The sequence below is a fragment of the Oryzias latipes genome, chromosome 22 (assembly GCF_053564925.1).
Source record: "Oryzias latipes strain Hd-rR chromosome 22, Olatipes_Hd-rR_3.1".
Lineage (NCBI taxonomy): Eukaryota > Metazoa > Chordata > Actinopteri > Beloniformes > Adrianichthyidae > Oryzias > Oryzias latipes.
Window position 1 is genome coordinate 2,553,514 of NC_136258.1, and position 19,621 is coordinate 2,573,134.

At 41.1% G+C, this 19,621-nt stretch overlaps 1 long non-coding RNA gene across 1 annotated transcript; it reads right to left on the reverse strand.

Moving 5' to 3' along the window:
- Nucleotides 1-12,976: 12,976 nt before the first annotated feature.
- On the reverse strand, nucleotides 12,977-16,932 carry LOC144988993 (uncharacterized). Its single transcript, XR_013653111.1, has 5 exons — nucleotides 16,741-16,932; nucleotides 16,168-16,225; nucleotides 15,964-16,025; nucleotides 15,057-15,152; nucleotides 12,977-14,567 (listed from the first exon to the last, which is right to left on the reverse strand). It is a non-coding gene; the product is annotated as an uncharacterized LOC144988993 (long non-coding RNA).
- Nucleotides 16,933-19,621: the final 2,689 nt, after the last annotated feature.

Below are 19,621 nucleotides of genomic sequence, written 5' to 3' on the forward strand. Positions count from 1 at the left end.
GCCTTCAGTGAGGCTAATGATCCTGTGGAATAGATCCTAAGTAGACAATAAAGGATGCCAGACTCCTTAAAAAAGGACATTCCCCTCGTCCCATCCTGTGCAGGAGGTTTATGCTTTCTGACCATGGATAAATGAAAGAAAGATGCATTAAACAGAGAGGTGGCCTTTCGATTGTACAGGTAAAGGTTGAATCTTAGATCTGAAATGATTTTACTGGGTTTGTTCCAAGAAGTGTAAAGGTTATCATTCTCTCCTCTTTACGCCACATTTTAAAAGGATGGCACTGACTGCCTATTGCAAACCAACACACCCACTTTCCATCTATTCAAGTAATGTATGGCAAAAAGGAAATATAAGGAGGACAACTCTCCATTAGGATAACTTGTACTTTTCTATTGTTTCACCCAAAAATTTTTTTGTGTGTTTTAGATTTAATTCAAACTAGAAATTAGTTTTTAGGAATGTGCTTAAGTCCCTTTCATTACTGCAATGTAGAAGTACATTTTCACTTTAGAGGGTTGAGATGCCACATTACAAACGAGATTTAACGTATTGTATTTTCCGCACAATAAGGCGCATTTCATTGCCTTCTTTTAAAGAAAAAAAAAAACAACTACAGTGCGCTTTGTAATCCAGACCACCTTTTAAATGATTATTCCTGGTAGTGTTAACTGATATTGAAGTGATTTTGAGACGTACACGGTGCTCGGTCAAAATGTTTGGGTGTTCAATTCAATTTTATGAACTTAGCCCAATATCACTACACAGTTGTCTCAATGGGCTTTACACCAATAATTGTCCCAAAAAAACAGTGTATGAGTGAGTAAGGGTGGGCATTGTTTGCTTTTTTTTTTTTTTTTGATGCTCTGAAACCACATTGCCCACCCCTGTTTTGTACCCCCCCCCCCCCTTCTTTTTTTTTTTAGGGCCGAGTTCTGGGACGGAGCGTGTTGGGCGACAACAGTGGAGGCTCAATTTGGGTGTGAGTGGATTTATTTATTTATGTATTTTTTCACGTGTGAATGCTACAGTGTGGGGTGTTTTATTAATTTTATTTTTATGTATTTATTGCCGTTTTTTAAAATCTGTTTACCAATCTCCTCCACTTGGGTTGGCCCAGCGCTCCGTTGGTAAGCCTCGCCCTTGAAGGGTTTCCTTCCCAATTCTCCCTCCCCCGTATGATTGTGTCCTTAGTTTTTAATATATTTCAGCTTTAATAAAATTATTTTTAACGGGTACCACGTCTTGGCCTCATTTTGAAAAATAATCTGCGTGCCTGTGTTAAAGCGCCTTTGGGTTCCCTGGACCCGGGGTGGCGTTGTTGCTCTTTGTCTGCTCCACCACTTGCCACACTATGTTCACACAGGGCTCAGAAACAGGTGTTCAAGCAACTTCTTTCAATTAAAAGTCTATGTAAATGCACATTTCGGGGTTTCACGTTCCAATCTCTCACATTCATGCATTGCTACACAACATTTTAAGTCCATTTTCAGGCTCTAAGTGCAAAACGCGCGGCTACTGAAGGCACATCAAATGTTAAACCAGTTGAACTTAGACCAATCAGGGACTCAGATTTGGCAGTAGCGTACCCTGTTAGTTGCGCATGCTTAATGTGTTTGTTTGGAAAAGTTAGAGAATTAGCATAAAAGGAGAGGGGGACCTAAATCACATTTTGTTGCGATAATCTCTTCATTTATTTGAATTAGGAAAGTGCATATTAAACAACGTTTCAGCAGCTGCTTCAACATAAATATGTCAGTTAGAACAGGAGCTAAATTTCAAGACCCTGAAAACCACAGAGATGCTAAAATGCAAACTACCGTATCAGCCTACTTTCCTGGTCCTGGTTATACCGTATATGGGAAGTTCAAAAATAGATCATTCATTGACGGTGGGCCTTATAATCCAGTGCATCATTTAGAGCTGAAAATACAGTAATGAGATGAAAAAAACATTTTGCAAACATAATAAACTTTTCTGCATTTTAGGCTGAAAACTGCACTAATTTTCAACAATATTTTAGGATGAAGATATTAAAATTTTATTATGGATATTAAGTGTAGCAAGTTTTATTTTCCAAACTCTCTTTTGTAGTAAAGAGATTCAAATATTCTGCATCTTGACAGTCCAATCTTGTACAATAGGATCATGTATAAGAGTCTTCACATTATGTATTCGTTACATAAGCTGTGGCTTTTCTAATTACATGTTTTACCTTTTCTATCACAGTTAATAAGACTATAATCCTGAAACAGTGCAGCTCATGAAGTAATTGCAAACTAATATGCTAATATTGATGGGAAGACAACCTAAAGACCCTTCAAATCGGTAAACAATGTGATCCTGGATGAATTAACTCAGCAAAATTTCATCACCAAGAGAGAAATTCATCCATAATTCATAATGACTTTCCCCCTGATGCAACATAATCAGTTTCTGAAGACATATTCCATTGAAGCAATCAAACACTCAGACAGTTGGCATCACACTGCACTCTCAGAAGGACACTAATCACTTAACCTGCATCCGTGCTTTGTGTGCGCGCCATGTTCGTCTGTGCTGGTGCACGTGCAGAAGAGTAATCATGAGGCAGAGCAGACAGGCAATAAGAAGCAGTGGGAAAGAAAATTGATTGTTTTCTTGTTCATTTTTTCCCCAACCAAAATGAGATTGGAACAATAAAACAATATTTGATCTAATTTATGTTAAATTTATGTTCACTCACAAACAATCTGGATTATCTTAGTGTGAAACTAGAACACAAACACTATTGATTAAGCTGAAAAACACGTTTAGATACAACAAAACAAACTTTCAAGAAAAATAACACTTTTCAGATAAGATTAAATATTTTATAGATTTGTACATCAGAAAGATCATCATTTTTGACACTAAGGCTCATTTTACCGGCAGCCACTCAACTAAACTTTCAGAATTGGACATTAAATAAAAAATATTTCTGTTATAAATGGCATAGAATTCTATTGCCCCTTTCTGCTGTTTCTAACATCCTTTTATGCCCACCTGGGGGTGTATCCTATGGAAGCGATTCTGTAGCATAATTAAAAATAAAAGTCAAATTTAAAATGAAGCTGCATTTTTTGACTCAAAATTAAAATGAAAAAGCAATCCAACAAAATGCTTTTTCATTTTCATATTCAACACTGTTTATTCTGTCACTTCATTAAAATGATAAAGAAAATGGTATTTGACATTTCATTTTCAAAAAGTTCTCTGGTAAATGTGTAGCAAAATTCATTTAGAAATGTCTAATTTGACAATTAAAATGGATTAACAGAAATGCCTGTGTCTGCATACATGGCACACGCAAATGCACGTAACCGATTCGTATCCGATTTATTTCCACATATGAGTGAGGCCCGTTTCCGATTTGAGAAAATCGGAATCCATGCGCTTTTGTCCTGCTTACACGTTCTCCAGTCATATCCGATCTGTGCCACATGAGAGGAAAAAATCAGAATTGGGTCACTTGAACCATGCAGTGGAAATGCGGCCATTGAGTGCGGCAAAATCCCCAGGTTGCTGCCAAGTCTCTGTGATGCATAGAAAGACCAGCTTTCGGTCAGCAAGAATGTCCTGGACCAGCTGGCACGTATTGGTGATCAAGCGGATGTCGAGGAGACAGGCTGACTGTAGTAGAGTTGATGGAACAGGGAGGATCAGGAGTAGAGTGGGGAAGAGAGGAGAGCACGCTGTGGTCAGCGCCTCCAGCCGGCGCCTCTGGGAGGCAGTGAATGTTTGTTTTTCTTCCAGCATGTCCCTTCACAGAAGACCTGACTGTAATAACAGTCTTAATGGGATAGATAGCAACAGGTCTTGGAACGGAAGCAGTGTTGATGGTTTGTTGGGGGAGGTGGGAGGAAACCAAATCTAGTCAGTCACTTCCACAGACCGATGTCTGCACGGATGAAGAGGAGGTTTGGACTGGTGTGGGCATGATGGGGTTTGGTGAAGTCTGGGCAGAGTGTCTGGTGTTGTCAGATAAAACATTGCTGCCCAGTGGACAGTGGGAGTGGTGAATCCCATCCATTTTATAAAATGAAGTTCTGCTCCAAAACAGGTCAAAATTGTCAATAAAAACAAACTTGTTCAGACTGAAAGCAGACTGGAGCCAGGTGCTCAGACTCAGCAGCCTGCTGAACCGGCCCTGGCCGCGGGAGAGGGAGGAGAGAGGTCCCGAGATAAAAACAGTCAATGGGCAGGAGTTTAAAAAATGAAAAAGTCTGATGAACACCTGTTTAGTCGTTTCGGACTATCTATAGAAGTGTCGTTGAAAAAAAAAGTGTATAATCAGCCTCCTGACTGTGAAAGGGAAAGATCGCAGCAGGTCTGGGAGTTTCTCCAGAATATCCAGAACCGTGGCTCCTGAAAAACAGTGAGTGGCCGTGTTAAAGAAGCGGACCTTCCTTATTATAGACTCCCCGATTATCGCCGTTGTCGGGGTAAACAGGGGAGGAGGAAATGCGGGTGCTGTGCTGACAGGCATGATGACAGCGGCGGCTGCCTTACCTTGAATCCGGTGGTCCATCAGCAATGGCGGTGAAGCCTTGTTGGAGTGGAGGCGGACGGCTGCCTTCAGGATCCGACGGCGGGAGGAAGATGCTGGTGCCCGGGAGCTCCGGCCGCAGACGCTCGTCTGATCCTGATGAGGCTTTAGCGCTGATCCTCGGGGCCCGATCCGGGTTGCAACATGCCGCGATGCTTCCACGTTCCTCCGGGATTACCGTGGCATCTCTCCAGAGAGCGGGGAAATCAACGGTGGAGCCCAAGTCCGGTGGAGTCTGTCTATGTGATCGCTGAGGAAGGAGCAGGGGAATCCACAGCCAGACAGGCGAAGCGGTTGGAGAGACTCAGGACAGGAGGTTTCTAGGTCTCATCAGAACTCCTTATGGGCCTTCGGACAACTACGTCTTCATCCAGGGATGTTTGCTTGGGAGTTGAAGATGAGAAGGGCATGCGTAGGTAGACGGGTCCCATGGAGCTGTGTCCTAGAGTGCGGCGCTATGCGAGGTTAGCCGCTTAGACTGGGCGAAGGAGACATCCATGAACCTGGACAGGAGAGCGTCCTTCATTTCCAGTTCAGCCCTCAGACGACGGATTTCTTCTTTGAGGTCAGTAATGATCCCCGAAGCTTTACTCAGAGATTGTGAGTCCAGATCGTTGGTTGGATTTGTTTTTTTTGCTAATTTCTGGTCTGGACTCACCACTGCTGTTTCTCCATCCGCCATTTTGTCCGCCACAAAGAATCCTTTCAGAGGGCAAGTTAATAAAGAGTTCACCTTTTACCACTTGTTTTTCTCCAGATGATGAAGCAAAGTTTTGTTACAAATAAACAAAGTCCACAAATAATTTCCTAGATGCTCGTTCCTTTCTCCTTCTGCGAGTGCAGCTTTATGGGTGGGGCCATCAGTTTACAGATTGGACACCCACGTGTGTCCAATCTGGGACTCAGCCTTCATGGGGTGAAACAACACAAAACACAAAAACCAACTCCACCACAAAAGCATGCAAACAAAAATCAGAGGAGACTTCCTCCATCAAAAACAAACTTTAACACAAAAGCGTGCAAAAAATGACAGGAAAAGGTTTCACCACACAACATCCCCCCTTAATTTAATGCAAGCAGTCCCTGCTTGCAGTTCAGTCCCCATATCGCTGGGGTGGTCTCCGCAACGTTGTCCTTGTAAAGCGAGTCCACCAGATCCTTCCCACAGGTTCGGACATTCCAGCCGATGCGGGAGGAAACCCATAAATTAGTGGTGGTGCACAGGTTTGTGTCTGTGTCCTGTCCTCTTTTACTGTACGAGGGGGTTCCATTAGAGGAGCTGTACACACCTTCAGAGAGTTTCTATGTATGGTCAATGTCCGTCCTCCCTTTTCTGGTTGAACACGATACACTACCCCGGTGTCCCCCACAGTCTCCAAAATAACATGTGAGTCTGAGGACCACCGTGGACTCAGTTTACCTTTACCTTGCCTATTTCGGTCCCGTGACCACACTCGTTCCCCGGGCACCAGTGGCAGAGCAATCACCTTCTTATCATAGGACTGTTTACTTTGCAATGTGGCCTTGTCTACCCTTTTCCTAACTAGGCTATATTCAAATGAGAGCCTCTTTTGATGATCGACTACCCAGCCACCAAAATCATGCCTTCTCTGTTATACATCTACCGGCAGTCTTAACTGTCGACCAAACACAAGGAAAGCTGGGGTATAGCCTGTCACACTATGCCTGGTATTATTGTAAGCCTGCAATAGTTCTGGTAAATACTCGTGCCAGCGGTTTTGTTTTGAGATCTCCAATGAACGGAGCATGCCCAACAAAGTTTGGTTAAACCGTTCCACACCACCATTACCGGCAGCATGGTATGGCGTAGTGCGACTCTTAGCTATGCCATACGTCTCACACAGCTCTTTCATCAGAGCAGACTCAAAATTGGGTCCTTGATTTGAATGGAACCTAGCCGGACAGCCAAAAGGCTGAATAACATTAGTCCAAAGGGCCTTAACAGTAGTCTGAGCAGTCTGGTCCCGTGTAGGGATAGCTCAGGCAAATCGGGGTGAACAAGTCAGTTACAACCAAGATATTTGAATAAGTATCTGTAGGCCGACCTAATGACAAAAAGTCAATATCCACTATTTCGAGTGGGTATGACACTGCAATTGGATTCGACGGGGCCCTAGGTTTTACTTGCTCTTTCTGCAGGTTACAAGAGACACAACCCTGATGGAACTGACGCACCTCTCGTTCCATGTTGTACCAGAAGAACCGCTGACGAAGTCCAGCCAGAGTTCGGTCAACACCAGCATGCGCAGTGGCCTCATGCATCTTCTTCCCCACTTTGTGACTCTTAGCACTTGGGCACACGATCTGGAAGCTTGACTCATGCGTAAAGGGATTATTGACTTGACGACAGAGACGCTCGCTCAAAAAGGTAGCAGACTCAGCCAGGAGGGCGCATGCCCCAGGGGCGCTTGGACCTGCGCGCCCTGGGAGCATGGTATACACTCCGGGAACCACCGGGCCTGTACGCACAGGGGACGCATTTTGGACCGCCAGACCATTGGTTAGATGCGCCGATGAAGGGAGGAGGTCGCACGCACCGGGGGCAATTGGACCGCTGGGATGCAGTCAACACGCAGGGGCAGGGCAGGGACCCTGCCTGTGTTGTAAGTAGCCCGACGTGACTTGGCAGACTGGTTGAAACACACAAGAAGGCTGCGTGCTGCCAGGATGTTGGAGTGCCTTTGGTGCTTGCGTGTTTCCACGCAGGAGTTCCAGCGCGTTGGCCAGCCAGAAGCGACACGACACGGGGAAGAGTGTGTGACGCTGAATACGTGCAGAAGCAGAGGGGAACTCTGCCTCCCATGTAAGTGTTGGGACAGCGTAGCCACACTCCTCGGGATGGCCTAAGGCAACCGTGGTCGCTTCTGGTGCTGGCAGATGTTTTTGTCTTCAGGTCCTGGTGCGTGTGACCGGAGGACTTCCCTGGTTATGGAGAAAGGACATCGTGGGTCAAGTGTGGCGGGTGGAGGACATCCCCTGGTTTCCGGATCTGCTGTCTCCCAAAGCTGCATTTGTCAGCTGTCCCCCGGACTTTTAGTACTTTTTAGTAGTTTTTACCCTGTTTCTGCAGTTTATGGTGTTTTTTATACTTTTTAGAACTGTTTTTTGTATTTTATAGTTTTTAACCATCTCATTGGCCAGCCAGGTTTTAGGATTAATAAATTATTGTTGTGGCCAAAAATACCCGGTTCCTCTTTGGTGGCACGTTTGCTCTCACCCAGATCATCCCTCTAACTTGCAATAATTCAATTTCATCTTTTCATTCCATCTCCAAACTTCTTACTGCCTTTTACCATGAACCACCCCTTTAACAAATACTGTATTCTGATTGGCTGCTGGGTGTGCGTTGAAAGGTGATATACCACAGGATAACCGCACTGTGAAAAAATAAGTTCTGGTCACCTAGCCTATACGTTTTGTATCACTGCGCCGGCTTCTTTAAAGCAACCTTTTGCTTCATCATTTGGGCAAAAACAAGCAGTAAGAGGTGAACTTTCTCTCTGAACTGATGCTTTGTTCAACCCATCAGAAAGATCAGCTTATATATATCGCTTTCTATCGCCAAGTCTTGACTGCAGCAGTGGTGCGGCGCAACGCTGACTATTTGTTACTTTTTGTGAGAAAAGCGATCAGTAAAAAACAAGAATTGAGGACCAAAAACTGGTTAATATTTATTGCACTTAGCGGAAATTCTAAGGCGTGCGTTAAAAAGTGATAATGCACACTTCGTCGGCCATTAACCCTTACATAAGTAATAGAATTATTTCTAAACACATATTCACTCTGCATCAAGCAAGAAGGTAAGCAAGATAGAAATACAAGCAATAGCCTATTTAAAAAAAAAGCATTATTGCAGTTGATGGTTACTGTTGTGCTAAACTGTGAAGTAACGTCTGTCCACCTGTGTTCCATGTTTCTATTGTTCCGGTTTCCAACTGGCATTAAGGTTAGCGCAATACGATAAAGCATTCAGGCTATGTGACCGGAGCTTCCTTTTTTAGGTTTCCATTATCACTTTTTAATTGGCACCTGCAGCCAATCAGAATTTAGTTTTCCCTGGACTGTGGCGTAAAGTAGCAAAAATTGTGCAAAGTGGACATTTGAGAATGGAAGCTAATGTTCCCCTTGAGAGGGGAATGGACAGTTAGCCTTAGGGTTGAAAAAAACAAGTTGGCTTTTAAGTAATCTTGAAATCACAAAAGAATTAAGCCTTCCAATTTTTTGGTGGGTATTTTGATTATGCCAACACTCTTCAAACGTTAAAGTAAAATGAAAATGGATAAAAAAGCTAATCTTTTGTTTTAAAAAGATGGCCATAGTCATCTAAGCAAAAAAAGAGCTTGCCGTTACTGGGGTAACAGGGTGATTTCTAAAGGCCTTAATATTCTTCTGAGCAGATTCAAAGTATGGTGTGATCTAACAGGAAATGAAAGCTGCAGCACTGTGCACAGAGGTCAGCGCTCTGGATGGAGGCACTACTTTTCCGCCTTTTATTTGAAATTAACGGCTTGAGCTGACCTTTCTCTTATTACAGTTTTTTTGAAGCTGCTTTTGATCTACTGGATTTCTATGTACCAAATTAGTTTCTGCTTTTGATTCTGATTTAGGTCTAAATGGAAATTTGTGTCAGCACATCAGGTAAAAAGGAAACAAAGCAAAGCAGTCACAGTGCCTATTATTATTAATGCACAGACTCACAATCCTTTAAAAAAACGAAAACAAAAAAAAAGCAAACAAAGACGGAAACACATTATCGTTTGTTTGTTTGTTTGTTCTAGCTAGACCTTAGACTGTATATCTGCACTGAATGATCCCTCCCCCTTCTGGTGTTCCAAACAGGAAGTACCAGCAGTAACAGCTGTTAGTCATTCTAATTGTCAGAATAACCATTGTTTAAAATCTTATTCCTCTTTATTACAAGTTATTCAAGTTATTTACTCACCAATCAGATGCCTCAGTAAGTATGTGGTCTCACATCAAACATTTGAAACGTTTGATTGACAGATTCTCCTGAGCTTGCTTTCAAGTGTTAGGGGGTGTGGACTTCCATCAAGCTCGTTCAATGGCAAGTGGCTCAGGTAGTTGAGCAGGTCGTCCAATAACCAAAGAGGTTGGTGGTTCAATACCTGCCCCCCCCCCAGCCAGCTGTCGTCTCCTGAGCGCGGCTCGTCTGCAGCTCACCGCTCCCCGAGGGGATGGGTCAATGCGAAAAACAATTTCCCCATTGTGGGATAAGTAAAGTCCCCTTTATTTATTTATTCCTGATTGGCAAGAAATGTTGACTATCCCCAACTCGGACCAATCACTGCTTACTGACATCATGTGGTTCCAACATGATAGCGTCCGTATCGCCAAAAAACGGCAACTGAATTAACCTCATTTATTTGGAGCTGGAAGTTAGCCGTTTTCTATGGGTGACGTCAAACTCATACAGTCAATGTCCTGCACCAAGATCTGATTCTCCTCGTTGATGAAGGCTGTCATTCATCCTGGTGATGTTGTCTTGAGGTTGAGTTGTCTGGACTTCTTTCTGTAAAGCGTTTCACTGTTCATCAACGTTGTCATCAGTCTGCTGCACCTGCATTTTGATGCTCCTCCATCATAATCAATACTTATGGGAGCTCAATCACTTATGTTACTTTAGTTTTGGTAAGAATGATTATCATAGAAACAATGACTCAGACCAGTGTTGGACAAATCACTACCTAGTGATGTACAACTTTATCACAAAAAAATGGCGACTGAAATAAATGTGTGTAATTGTGCGTGAAGTAAATCATTTTCCATGGGTGGCGTCACACTCAGTCAGTCCAATTCTCATATACAGTCAATTGTAAAGGCATGTAAACATGCATTCAGTAAAATGTAACCAATGGTCTTGTTAAATGAAAAATAATTTTATGATGACTTTGAAAGGGAAAATATAGTAAATATAGTAAATATAAGGACATGACTACCTAGTCTTGTTTTTTTTTCTTTTTGCTCAACAGTTAGAGCTCACATCATTAAAATATCATTTTACCACTGATTCACTACTAGACACTAAGCATAGATGCTGAAATCTTATTTTTCATCAGGGTGATCACAAAAAATGTTTAGATGAAGATTCAATCAATTTGAATTAAAAATCAAGAGCTGAAAGAAGCCAAAGAAAAACTCAAAGTATTAGCAGGTTTCCCTCTGGTGCCACACTGTTGTTTCTTATATTTCAGTGGAGAAAAAGGGTGGAAAATACAGCAAAGGTCAAAGGAGTTCTGAGCTTTTGCCCTAATATCCAATATTCCCCACCGCTGCACGGGGCATGTTTCCTCTGGCATTCAATCAATTTAAGATGCTCCAACTGTCAATGTTTGACTCGACTTTCTCAGTTCTTCCGAAAAATCAGGGCTGACTTTCCCTCCAAACTACACTGACATCTTGGGCTTAATCGTCCTCTGACAAAGATTTAGTAGGACGCGCCTACTAATGTGCATGCAACACACTTGAGTAATTTGGTGGCAGTACTTTAAAAGCCCTCCTCCACCCCTTTTGGACATGAATTCTTGTTGTTGCCATACATCAAGTCATCAGGAAGTGGAACGGTGGTTGGCAGGCAGGTAAGCCAGGTTTTGAGTTCTCCGATCTGAACAGGTAGTGGGAACTTACGAGGAGACTTGTTCACAGTTCCCTGTACACGAGCAGTGGGCCGGGTCTTGGCACATCTGTGGCGTGGCGACAATAGCCTGCAAGCGTGACGCGACTGACTCACCTAGATCTGCCTCCTCTGACTGATCGGTATGTTAAGCTGGCTTTCCTCCTTCACGTACAATTGAGGCTCCTGCAAACAATTAATTTTCTTTATTTTCAGAAACGTGTTTTGGCTGCATGCCCTTCTTATCTCCCCGCAAATAGGGGATTAAAGCTGCTGCTTTGCCTTTACTGTTTTTAATTGTGATTTCTGTACGGGTTCCCACCCCCGTCACGACGGAACCGGTTGGAGCGATGCGCTCAGCTCACGGAGACCTCTTGTTGCTGTGATGTCTCACCGGACTGTGGACGGCTCCCACCAGCTGATCGGCAGTGGTTGGGCGGTTTACCCAGCGCCCTTGAACATTAATCACCTTTTATCTTTACTGTTTAAATTGTGTGTGTTTTATTGTCAACTTTATTCTTGTTTCAGGAGGTGGGAGGCCGAGGTGGTGGACTGCTGTGTCTGGTGGTGGGTCCCAGTGTGCTGTGTGGTTTCCCAACACGTGTGCAGTGATTCACAACAAGGGTGTTTGCTTTGTTATGAGGGGTCGTATAAGACATTATTTATTCTGAACCATTCACATTCATACATTCTTGCTCTCACAGTCATATATACTCTCTTTCGCATACATATATTCTCTTACGCATCCATATATTCTCTCTCTCACATTCATACATTCTTGCTCTCACAGTCATATATACTCTCTTTCGCATACATATATTCTCACTTGCACATCCATATATTCTGTCTCTCGCATGCATATATATTCTCTTACGCATTCATATATTCTCACTTGCACATCCATATATTCTCTCTCTCGCATGCATATATATTACTTTACACATACATACATTCTCACTCTCATTGTCACTCTTAAAAAAGAATGTATGTATGTGAAAGACAAGTATATATGAACGTGTGAGGAAGAGTTTATATGTGTGTGTGTGAGAGAGGAGTATGCATGAAACGGAAGTTACTTTGCATGAAAAGGAAGGCACTTTGAATGAAACGGAAGGCAGATGATTTCTCGTGCTCTGATTGGACGAGAGGCCGCCACCTCCCATTTTGAACAGACGCTAACACGAACCAATAAGAAGGCCATCGGAACCTTAAGAAATATTTTATCTTCACCTCAAGTGGTCACAAATCTGTCTGCATCTCTAGAGACACAAAGGAATGTCTCAAATACCAATAATGGTAATAGAAGTGCCACCGAAACAGAAAATCCGTATCCACCTTATTCCTAGCCCCCATGAGCCTTTGCGTGAATTATGGGCGACACTTCCTGTAGACGCTGGAACACGCATTTACATTAAAACAAATTCCTCTTGTTTTCGATCCATAACTACATATAAATGTGGGAAAACCAGCTGTCATTTCTTAAAAAAGGCAACGGTGAGGTGGAGATGAAATATTTGTTAAGGTTCCGATGGCTGCAGGATCCCCGTGGCTACTTCTTGCCGGTTCGTTTTTTTTTAAAAATAAACTTTATTAACAATATCTTGCACATACAAAATACCAAACACAAAACTCCACTGTGTGCAAAATACAATCTTCACGTTCGCCATGAGAATGAACAAAAAAACATAATGATAACCATGTAAAACAGGTTATGCAAAAAGAAAACAAAAATAATAAGGCAAAGGAATCTGTTAAAGTTTCAGGAGAGACCATGTTTCAACTGTTCTGACAGCTTTTTTGTTAGTGGAAGATTTAATACTGTTCACATACAAAACCATTTCTTTCTGAAAAACATAAAACACGGTTTTTTTGTTGGCATATTTACACTTGTGTATAAAGTATTTAGCCATAATTATAAGTAAATTAACTACATATATTTTTTCTGCATTAAGTCTTTCTTGTGTAAAATATCCAAAAATAATATGCTCGTAAAATAATCTATAATCTTCACATAGATGAGTTCTTATAAAATGTATCACATCTTTCCAAAATAGTTGAGTGAAAGAGCAAAACCAAAAAAGATGAGGCACAGTTTCTGGTGAGGAATGACAGAATGAACAGTTTATGTCCAGATCTTTTTTAAACTTAGTAAAGAAATGTTTCACTGGATAAAATTTGTGAAGAATTTTGAAAGAAATTTCTCTGATTTTATTGGTGATGAAATACTTTTGTGGCAGGGTCCAAACCTTTTCCCACTGAATTCTACATCCAAAGCTGTTCCAGTATGAGATAACATACGGTTTTGTGGCAATCTCATTTTGAAACAGAGAACGGATACTTTGATTATTACTGCTAGCTAAAAAACATACCTTTCCACAACACAAGTCTGTTAATTTGGGATTTCTTGCTTGTTCATGTTAGCGTCTGCACTGTAATCCCTAGCGAGTTGACTGAACTTAAAAATTATTTTGTAACAGATTACGCAACAGTTAAGTTATATTATTAAAACTTTTAAGTTAACATTTATTAAAATTCATATTGTCAGTTGGCTTACATTTGTATTATTTCATATAAAAAATATTAAGATTCCTCAACTTATAAGAGAGAGATTATTTACTTAAAGTTTTTAATATTTTCCAACTAAAAAACGCTTTAACTAACTATATTTTTATATTACTCAACTCATAAAATATGTAAAATTCACTCAAATGCTTTATAAATTCTTTAACTCATTAAATGTGTAGCATTGAAAATATTTAAAATTCTTCAGCTTAAAATGTATTCTAAACAGAGATATTGATACTGCCCCACTACATTTTAAAGGCTAACATTGATAAAAACCAACAAACGTGAAGGCCACACAATAGTGATTGCTTAATACACTTTTTTTAATTGCTCTTTAAAAAAAAAGCACAAATATCAAGAGGATGAAGAAACAATAAGTGCAATAAAACTGCATTATAAGAGTGCCACACAACATATTGACAAAAAGAGTTGGTTTTGTATTTTACGGCAGAAAAAGCAAATGATCACAACAAAACACATTAGTTACATAACACTTAAACCAACAAATAGTCCATTCTGGAAGACTCACTCAACGAAACATTCTTCAGCGTCAATAAATGTCCTTTCAGTGGTTTGCTGTCCTCAAGGCTCAAGACAGCATTCTGAATAAATATGAAGGCAAGTTCAAGTTTTTTGGGGTGCTGTAGGTCCAGAGCATAGATGTCCCCGAAGAGTTAGAAGAGATTAGTCAGCCAGATCTGTGGGACCACTGACGGCAGCATCCGGAGCGTCACCACGACAACTGAGAAGATACCCACAGCAGTGTCTGTGAGGTCTGGTATTCTGGAAAATACAAAACAAAAAACACAGATGAGTTCAGACCCTCAAAGATATTCATCACACTAATGTCCAAAACTGACATTCCTGCCATCTGTCAATAGGAATCTTTTCATGCTAACATTCTGTTAGCTTTTAATCAACTGGCTATGATGTTTTAAGGACCAACTCCAATTAAAATTGTGTTTTTAAAAAGTTCTTTAGCATTTTTCTGAAGGAGGACATTTATAAAATAATTTAAGACTAAAGCTTCATTTTTCTTTATTCAAATAATGATGGATCAGGAGCAGAAAAGGTAAACGAAACTCCACTCCTTCCAATCAGGAGTCCCTGATGTTCGCCTTTCATCTTCCGTCTCAGTTTTAAAACCATTTAAAAATATCACTCAGTTTACAAACTACAAACAATTGCCCTGTTTATTATGTCACTCAATAAAATCTCAATCAATATTAAAGGATTAGTGAAAACCATTGACAGGGAGTCGTGTGCACTTACTGTACAGGTCTTGAAGAAGTTGGAGGCATCTTCATGCAGATAAACAGGAAGTGCAAGGAGGACAAGTGCCCGTCTCATGTTCAGGTCACGCTGGTCCTAAAAGAATAAAAAGAAATATCCATTACCTTTGAAGCAAATGCAGAGCAAACACTTCCAATATTTACTTAAGGAACTTTAAGAAATAATAAAATGATACCTTTTCTAGATGTCTATTTCTAGTAAGAGGACAATACAGTGTTTATGTCATGATCCACTTCAGGTCAAAGACCCAAAGTCATTTGAAGGCAAGTTACACCTTGGCTTCTTACAGCTGTTTACAAATGATTTGTTATCCGTTTTTGAATTATGCACATTAGAAATTCACCTGGAGGTCATAAATCCTAACCAAGCTGGCCAGTTCCTGTCTGTTTTGGTGGACTTAGTCTCAGAAAAGGGCAGCTTTAAGTTACACAAACATGTAAAAACTGCACAATTTCCTCTGACTGCATCTACTCTACATAAATCCATTTCAGATCTTGACAGATGAGTTTTCATGGTTTCAAATGATGGAATGGTGCTAATGCAACATCATTTTATTATTGTAATATACTGTCATAAAGACATGACAATATTCCAAAGTGTCTCCACATACATGGCAGTGGAAACACTTTGGAATATTGGCTATGTAGTACTGCAGTATTATATGTAGTACTGCATAGTGCCAAAGTAACAGAACACAACTTGCACCTCCATTCCATTGTGCCACCTTCAGCCTGCAATCTAAATATGTTTAGTTAAATTGTAAATAATTTCAGCTCTATTTAGACCTTTGGCTAGTTAAAATGTGCATAAATGTTTCCATGCTGCCGTATAAATCTAATAATGGTAATAGTTCAGGATGAATGTATTAAATAAGTATAAAACTCACCCACTGACACCTCTTTTCTGGTGAAATGGTGACTTTCTGGTGAACTTTCTGAAGTTCAGTATCTGAAAAAGTCCAAAAGAGATTTTTTAATGTTAAAAAATGTTTCAATTATATTCTGATCAAAAAACATTTATTGCACTACACAACCTATTGCATTTTTTGTTTTTTTAAAATAGCTCTAGACAAATAACTGAGACAAGTTACCTCGCTGGCCTTGGCGTCTATCTGGAGGTGAAACACTGAACACTCTGTAGTTCGGTACCTGAACACAACACGAGCACGTTGATTAATTTATTTTTACAAAAACCTTTTTTATAACGGAGATCAGTGATTTATAAAAGCTTAAAGCTGCATTCAAAACCCAATGCTTCCATGTAGCAACCAGGCTTAAAACTGTTGGCGGTAGCTCCTCCCACACAACCGTTAGAGGCTTTGAGTGACATTTTTGGACAAATGTCCAGCAGCAAACTTTAGCCACAGACAGAGGCCTCCAACGCGAATTTCACACGCGGATCATGTTTAGTGTGATTGCAGCTTAACAGATCATTTCTACCTCTGAAAAAAAAAAAAAACCTCACTGTCGTAACTTACGGGCAGAAATGCATTTTGGGTTTGGCTCGCCATACGTCTGCTATGACAAACTAATCATGTATACATTTCCACATTAATCTCTAAAACAATCATAACACACATATGTTTAAACAACAGTAAACCACATTTACGGTAGTATAAGAGCATTTTTAAAGCATTCATTCATAAACCATGAACGATACTTACCAAATTAAATCAGGGCTGAAGACAAGACGGCACCATCAGCGATGAGGCGGATGAAAAAAAAACCGAGGTTGGGGCGTCTTGAAGCGGGACGAAATCGCAACGCTTTGCAGAATAATAAAATGCTCGACTTTCAATTTCAAACGTCGCATACTCGCATTCGGCAAATCCAACATGGCCACCTGAGCTAACGTAGAGAAAACGAAAGACCCTCCCACCAGTACGTGATGACGTCATGACGCTACTTCACGGATCTTAAAATTTTTGAGTGCCAGATACAAATAAGCTTTAAAATATTTAGCACTGTTAAGTTAAATTTGAAAAAATCTTGATAGAGCTTAATACTTTATAGTTGAATCAACTACAAAATGACATTTAAGTTGTGTAACCTTAATAGTTATGAGTCAGTACAAGTGATAGGGTTTAGAGGGTGTTCAAAATGGGAGGTGGCGGCCTCTCGTCCAATCAGAGCACGAGAAATCATCTGCCTTCCGTTTCATTCAAAGTGCCTTCCTTTTCATTCAAAGTGCCTTCCTTTTCATGCAAAGTAACTTCCGTTTCATGCATACTCCTCTCTCACACACACATATAAACTCTTCCTCACACGTTCATATATACTTGTCTTTCACATACATACATTCTTTTTTAAGAGCGACAATGAGAGTGAGAATGTATGTATGTGTAAAGTAATATATATGCATGGGAGAGAGAGAATATATGGATGTGCAAGTGAGAATATATGAATGCGTAAGAGAATATATATGCATGCGAGAGAGAGAATATATGGATGTGCAAGTGAGAATATATGTATGCGAAAGAGAGTATATATGACTGTGAGAGCAAGAATGTATGAATGTGAGAGAGAGAATATATGGATGCGTAAGAGAATATATGTATGCGAAAGAGAGTATATATGACTGTGAGAGCAAGAATGTATGAATGTGAGAGAGAGAATATATGGATGCGTAAGAGAATATATGTATGCGAAAGAGAGTATATATGACTGCGAGAGCAAGAATGTATGAATGTGAATGGTTCAGAATAAATAATGTCTTATACGGCCCCTCATACTTTGTTTTTACGTTGTTTTAACCACCTCAATAAGCTCCCCCTCCAGAATATTTTGACTTTTATCAAGGATTGTTGTTTTTATTAAGGGTTTTATTAACATTGTTTTTAACTGAAGCAAACCACAGCCTCTGCCTTGGCTTAGACCATGCAGGGGTGTCAAACTCCCGGCCTCGAAGGCCAACCTCCTGCTGGTTTTCCAGAAACCCTGCCTTATCTGCTGTTGATTACCTGGGTCAGGTGTGTTTAGCCAATAAGGAGATTCAATGGCAGGTTGGTTAAAAAATATGCAGGACACCGGCCCTTGATGCCTGGAGTTTGACACCTGTGGTTAGAGCAGGACCTGCACCTGCCCTTCTACTTTTCCTGGGCCTGAGCAGCTCTAGGTGGCGTGAAGAACTGGACAGCACCGGGCCCTGACATGATACATGCCTACTGGCTAAAGAAGCTTACCGCACTCCACGAGCGCCTGGCAGCACAAATGAACCAGCTGCAAAGAGATGGGACTCACCCCGAATGGCTAACGGAAGGGCGAACGATCCTGATCCAGAAGGATCCATCAAAGGGTGCAGTCCCATCCAACTACCGGCCAATAACCTGTCTCTCCACAACATGGAAGCTCATGTCAGGCATCATTGCAACCAAGATAAATAGGCACATGGATCAATTCATGAGTAACACACAGAAGGGCATTGGTAGGGACTCCAGAGGAGCCAAACACCAACTCCTGGTCGACAGAACAGACTGCAGGTCACGACACACCAACCTGTGCACAGCCTGGATTAATTACAAGAAGTCCTATGACTCAATGCCACACACGTGTGACATCGCCACATTGAAAAACTAATGAAAAGAACGAGAAAAGAAACTGATTGCTCAAGGGAAAATGCATATGAAAAGAAAATGTGGGAATATAGCGTAAAATCCTGTGTACACTGCCTATGAATATGATTAATGGCGTCATTGACTATGGGACCTTTTGACTGGGTAAACAAACATTAGAGGCGGAAACCAGAGGTGATTTGAAAAGAGGAGCGGGAGACGCTGCGAGGAGGGACGTCAGACGCTGAAGGAGAGGGTTGTGGCGGTGCCAGACGCGGAAAGTCTGCAGCCGCAATTTGTCATCTCTTCATTCATCCAACAATATTGGAAGAATAGCGGGAGATACTTCATTATAATCTTCATCTTGGCGGAGCTCTTGCGGGAGGACCGGGTCCCGGAAAGCGGCGTTTATGGGCGTGAGGAGCGCACTCGAAGGAGCGGGGTTTCGGATTACGCTTGGATGCGGTGAGACCGACCCTTAATATTCATTTTTTGGATGTTTCTATTTTTTTTTGTAAGTCATGGTACCATGCGAAGATTGAGACTTCATTTTTTTTTTTTTCTGAGGAACTTTTTTCCCCCAAACGGATTATTTAAATATTTTCCTTTGCATCATATCAGGAGCGGACAGAGAACTATTGACTTTTTTTGTTTGTTTGTTTTTTGTCGTTTCTCTCTTTTCAGCGGGTTTGTCGCGGGGAAAAGGACATTTATTTATTTATTAGGGTGTTTCTTTGGGTATATTTTGTAATTCTTCTGGGTTTTGCTGGACAAAGGTCTGTCAAAGACAATTTCAGTTTTTTGTTCTTTATAAAAAGCTGTTTGTGACTAGCAGATATAGTGGCTGGCTTATTTTGTTTGGGGTTTATCTGGGTTTGTTTGGCTTGAATAACATGGTGAGGAAACCCCTTGGTAATGTATCAATCAGAAGACCTAGTAAATGTTTTTTGAGCATTACACATGGATGACTAAATGCTCGGAGCTGTACAACATC